The sequence below is a fragment of the Callorhinus ursinus genome, unplaced genomic scaffold, assembly GCF_003265705.2.
Source record: "Callorhinus ursinus isolate GAN/ISIS: 27379988/994484 unplaced genomic scaffold, GSC_fseal_2.0 scaffold1, whole genome shotgun sequence".
Taxonomy (NCBI): Eukaryota; Metazoa; Chordata; class Mammalia; order Carnivora; family Otariidae; genus Callorhinus; species Callorhinus ursinus.
In genome coordinates, this window is record NW_027397063.1 from 132,927,284 (window position 1) to 132,933,385 (window position 6,102).

The 6,102-nt window shown below is 38.3% G+C and overlaps 1 pseudogene; it reads right to left on the minus strand.

Moving 5' to 3' along the window:
* Positions 1-2,363: 2,363 nt before the first annotated feature.
* On the minus strand, positions 2,364-4,036 carry LOC112823071 (importin subunit alpha-1 pseudogene; annotated as a pseudogene).
* Positions 4,037-6,102: the final 2,066 nt, after the last annotated feature.

Consider the following 6,102-nt stretch of genomic DNA (forward strand, 5'->3'; position numbering starts at 1 on the left):
CTGTTGATATGATATGAAGGTACTATATTTTCTGGTGCATATTTCATCAAGGTCAATACCTCCCACCTTGGCAATCACATGATTGCCTTTATTCTCATTATTTGTAATTTAGATGACATTGGGTATGTTCAGGGTGGTATGGCCATAGACTCATTTTTTGTCATTTAGGATAATAACCTGATAAATCATTCTCAGCAGGGAGAAAAGACCAGAGTTGATCCTTCTGTAACACTTTCCCTGGGGTCTTCACATTTTTAAAAAGCTATGTCAAATTTAACCCAGAGAAAGGGTCCCTATAATGATATCCCTCAAATTAAAACCACCATAAGTTATCATTTCAGAACCACTAGAATGACTAAAATTAAAAAGACAAATTTAAAAAGCAAATTTGACAAGAATGTGGAAGAACTGGAACTCTCATGAATAGCTGGAGGGAATGTAAAAACGTATAACCACTTTGAAAAACAATGGGACAGTTTTTTTTAAAGGTTAGCATACATCTATCCCTGACCCAGAAATTCCACTTGTAGGTATTCACCCAAGAGAAATGAAAACATATGTTCACATACACACAAAAACCCACAATACAAAATGCACAAATATTCCCAAATATTTTGCTATTGAAACTCCTTTAAGTTTTTTTATGTCAGTACACTTTATTTTATTTTTTATTAATTTAATTTTATTTTTTTATTGTGTTCATTTAGCCAGCATATAGTAAATCATAATTTTTGTTGTAGTGTTCAACAATTCATTATTCTTTATAATCACTGAGAACCAAATTCCTTTTGTTTTTGTTTATTAATATTTATTAAATTAGAAATTAAAACTAAGAAATTTAAAAATATTTATTCATTCATTCACTTAAAAATAACAACAATAAATTCATTACTTAACCTAAATAACACATTTTGATGAAGAACAACTCTATTCTTCAAAATTAAAAAAAATCAGTATGAAAGTGACACTATTTTATGTTTTTCTAATTACTCTAATATCCAGTTTAATAGAAGACAGCTGGATTCTCATATCTGCTTCCACATTCAGCCTGCTGACATATTACATACCATGTAGTCTCTGAAAAACTCTGCTGTTTATGAGAGAATGAGAGTGCAAAAGTCAAATAATGTCATAGTTACGAAAATAATTTTCGTCCAGCAGATCTGAACTGGTCTCAGATATCTCTGGGCTACTATAAGCCACTCTTTGAAAACTACTACCCTAGAAAACTTTCCCACCTACCCACAAGTTTAAGAATGTTTATAGAATTATTTCTATAATAGGAAAAAGTTGGAAACAATAGAAATGTGCATTTAATAGGAGAATGGATCCATTTCATATGCAAAATATTAAATAGATGTTCAACTAGATAAAGTTACAGATATCAACCTGATAAATTTCAGAAACAATACTGTCTAAAGAGGCAGGTAGAAGAATAACACATAGTATGTGACTATTTTTATAAAGTAAGAAAGCATGAAGTTGTGTTCTAAATGTTATTTACTACATATAAATGTAGTAAAAATCCACATAAGTTGCATGGAAATTATAACCTCTGATTTCTGAGTAACGATTGCCTCTGGATAAGAGAGGGAAGGAGAAAAAGAAATGAGAATAGAAAGCACTACCCAGGGGTACTTAAATTGTATTTAAAATGTTTGCCTTTACAATTCTAAAGCAAATGTAGCAAACTGCTAAGATCTGACAAAGCTGGGTAGTCAGTACATGGGTAATAATTATTTTATTTATTATTCTTTTATGTGAGATTGAGATATCTCAGAATAATATTTAAAAATATTATGTACAAGAATACAAGAGTTTTTGGGAGTGAACTAATGTGTCGATAGTCTATGTTTTAAAGGCTATTCACAATTTTACTGATTTGAAGAATTTTCTAAAACTCCCCAAACACAAGAAGAGTTTAGACTCAATTCTTGCACAGATTTTTGTTCTTAAAACTTCCCTGAATTTGGAATCTTTCTGAAATTTTTTTAAAGAAAAGAGTGGAATTTAATCTTTATTTACAGGACACTGCAAGAGAGGCGATTCCACATAGAAATAAGAAACCCAGGGGCACCTGGGTGGCTCAGTCGGTTAAGTGACTGCCTTCGGCTCAGGTCATGATCCTGGAGTCCCGGGATCGAGTCCCGCATCGGGCTCCCTGCTCAGCGAGGAGCCTGCTTCTCCCTCTAATCCTCCCCCCCTCATGTACTCTCTCTCTCTTTCTCGCTCTCTCAAATAAATAAATAAATCTTTTAAAAAAAAAAAGAAAGAAAGAAGAAACCCACTGAGAGGAGGAGCTTCATACAGGTTGTACAGTTTGGAGCTGGTCAAGTAGGGTTTCGTTGTAAAAAGTGCTACAATAACAAAACACATTTAAAAAGAGTTCTTAGTAGAGAAACAGTAAGACAAACTTCTACCAAACAGAGTACACAACAAAAAATTTTCTGCCTCAGCTGTACGATCTAAAGGTTAAAAGTCCCGGGAGTGCCATCCTGAACTTGGAACGTATAGCCTTCAGAGGTAGTTTCTGGCACAACATTCTGATCTTCCTCTTCCTCTGCAGAGAAATACTTCTCAATCAAGTTTAATGAAGCTTTGTACACAGACTCATTTCCATGGTTTTGTAGAGCTTCAATTTTGTCCAAACCTCCACATTCTTCAATCATTATACTAAGTTTCTCAGTTTCACCTAGTTTCTCAGCAGCCTGAAAGATGTTTGAAATGGCATCCAGAATAACCAGAATAATTTTGGTGTCTTTTGCACTTAAGAGGTTCATCAATGGTTCTATTATGCCACAATGAACAAGGTATACAATCTGTTCAGCTGTCCCACCACTTGTATAGTTGGTCACAGCCCAGACAGCTTCCTTTTGTGTCTTAAAGTCTGACTTAGAGAGAACACCAGCGAGGAATGGCACTAATCCATGATTCACAACTTGCTGTATTTGGTCCTGGGGACCAGGTGTGATGTTTCACATTGTCCACGTAGCTTCCTTCTGAATATTAGTTTTGGGGTTCATTAAGAGCCTGGGAAAAACAGCAAGTGCTCCTGCATCTATTACAACCTGAGTCTGTTCATCTGTCCCAGTGACAATATTTCCTATGGCTCTTAGCTCAGGAGTCACAATGGGCAATTCAGTAGCTCCTAGAAGCTTCACAAGCTGGGGCACAACTCCTGTTTTCACAACCATTTCAATCTGTTCATTTGGACCATCAGTACGGTAGGGAATGGCCCAGCAGGTATCTGCCAATACTTCTGGATCATCATGATGCAGGAGACGAACTAAGGTAGGAAGAATCTGGGGTGCAGGATTCTTGTTGCGACAAAGGTTTCAAAGTGTCCAAGTAAGGTTACGTAAGTAACCACATACTAAAGATGACATATCAGGAACTGCAAGGAGAGCCAATGGTGGGTCAACTGCACCATACTTGATAACCAAGTCTCGAAAAACTGAACCATCACCTGCAATATTTCCTAGAGCCCATACAGCTTGTTCACTGATGTGGGCATGGGAAGATGCCAACAGAGAAATGAATGCTGGGATAGCACCTTCATCTGCCACAGCCTTGGTCTGTTCTGATGTCCCAGAAGCAATGTTAGTGAAAGCCCAAGCAGATTCAAACTGAATGGGACTACAATCAATTCTGCCCAAGAAGGACACAAATTTTGGAATCAAACCAGCCCGGATTATGTTGTCTATGGGGGCCTGTTTTTTCCTAGAAAGCAGTTTCCTAGCAGCTTGAGTAGCCTGGAGCTGGCTTTCCAAATTGTTGTTATTTATGCCTTTGACAATGTCATCAACAGACCAATTTACAGTGCCCTGGTTGTTGCGGTTTTCCTGTAGTCGAGAAGTAGCATCATCAGAAAACGAGCTTATTTTCTCCCTTTCAGTATCTGGTCATCCTTCTTAGCTTTCCTCAGCTCCACATTAACTTCTATTCAGTGCCGCCTCATTTCTGTACTGTCTTTCCCCTTGTTCTTGAATCTGTTAAGGCGGGCAGCTGGTGAATTAGCATTCCCGTTGGTGGACATGGTTATGAGACAAAGGAAGAAAGCTACATGGCTGGCTCAGGCTTCCACAGGAGGCAGTCCGGGGTGTGCAGGCTGCAGGACAGCTGCCCTCAAAACATCCACCATGGATCACCCCAAAGACGGTGTGTCGGAATCTTTCTAAATTTTAAAGGAAGATTTCTTTAAAAATGGGGATACCTATTTACGTTCATCTGATGAAAATTCCTTGAATACTCTTTATTAAAAAAAAAGAAACTGTGCAAGATATGGAAGAGGTACATCAGCCAACAGTGCAACAAGAAAGCCTTTCCTTATCCCAGCTAAGTTCAGAGATGAATAGCAATCAGCAAACACTGATCCTGGGTGTCTGTCCCACAAGAATATATGTACCAGTACATGGGACATGTGTATAAGGATGTTTACTGAGTTTAGCTATGATTAGCCATCGTCAGGGGACTGGCTAAATGAATTATGGTTAGTCCATAGTGGTATATTATCCAGCCCTAGTTTACAGCAGGTATTGACACCTGAGAAGGCAATACATTCACTTTGCATAATTATCTTGGTTATTCTTGAGGAGTTATTCTTTCTCAAAAATTTTAACATAATTTTATCGAAATTCAAGGAAGAAATTTGATTTTTAATTAGAATTGTCTTAAATGCAAATAATAAGTTTGTGAGAAACTATCTTAAATGTCTTTTTTTTCATTTTTATAGTTATTATGAGTGAAATGTTTTCCATTCTCAGTTTCAGATACTCAAGGCTAGAATCTATGAGATTGAGGGAGGGAGCTATAAAGGTGGTGTAGTAGGAGGACCCTAGACTTGTCTTGTCCCTCAAACACTGCTAGAATCTATGAGAGCTGTACCTTACTGAAAATATTCTTGGTGTATATAGTAAACTTACCAAATCTTCTTATTAATTCTATTATTTTTTTTAAATAAAGGTTTGTTACTTTTCTTTGTAGTTCCTTGGGGCTCAGGTGTGTTTGACCAAGGGGAAGTGAAGTGGTCCTGCCTCATGGCCTCCAATTTAACAGTGAGCCCCTGCTGAGACACCTAGTTGGAGGAACATCCCTGCTTTCCACTCTCTTTGTTTCCTTTTCAATGACCTATCCTTTTGTTCAGTTCCTTCTTGGCCTCTTGGGGACTAGGGATACCTAGCACTCTCATGAAAGGCCAGTGATGACCTTCTCCCTGGAGTTTGTCAACCTCCATAAGGTAAATTCTTGCCTGGGGTTCCACAAAGGAGCTAACCCAGACAGCAAGGAAGAGAGTCCCACATCAGTTTTCCCCACAGGGTCTCACCACCCATCCAGCTGTCTGGGTCAAGCAGAGGCAAACAGTGGAATTTGTGGTGATGTTGAAGGGTTGCATTTGGTCACATGTTCCTTGAATCCCTCTCCAGATTTCTAGATTATAAGGCCCAATACATTCAATGTTACTTTTTAAGGATACTGTTGAAAGATATATCTATGGTTTCGTCCTGACTCAAGCATGTAATGACTTGGTTTCCACATTCTCCTACTCTTATTCTCTACCCAACCACACACACGCCTTAGTTAAATGGAGTCTCAAGTATCTCAAAATGAGCTTTATACTGCAACAGGAATGCCATTTCATGAATACCTAAGCCAAAGGGTTAAAACTTGCATTCAACTGAAAGAATTGTAGAATAATTGACTAAATTATCCATGCAAGAAGGTATATCATGCATTATTGTTGGAGACTGAAGAGCAAAGTACATAACATGATATGTTAGTTGGTGTCCAAAGATAGCTCCAAATGAGCCACAATTCCCAGTTTTCCTGCCCTTGTGTAATCCACTCAGAGATTGAATCTGGGCTAAGACTGTGACTCCCTTCATCTGAGAGAATGCAGGGCAAATGACACCAGAGAGATTCCAAGGCCTAAACCTATAAGAAGGCCTAGCAGCCTTGAGCCACAGAGTAAGAGATCCAGCTACTTTGCTGGAGAGACCATGTGGAGACATCAGACGTAAAGGCCAACTGAAGGAGAAAAAGAGAGAGCCAACAACACCCTCCTCTACCCCCACCAGCTGAGGCCCCAGCTTAGGTGTCCTTGCC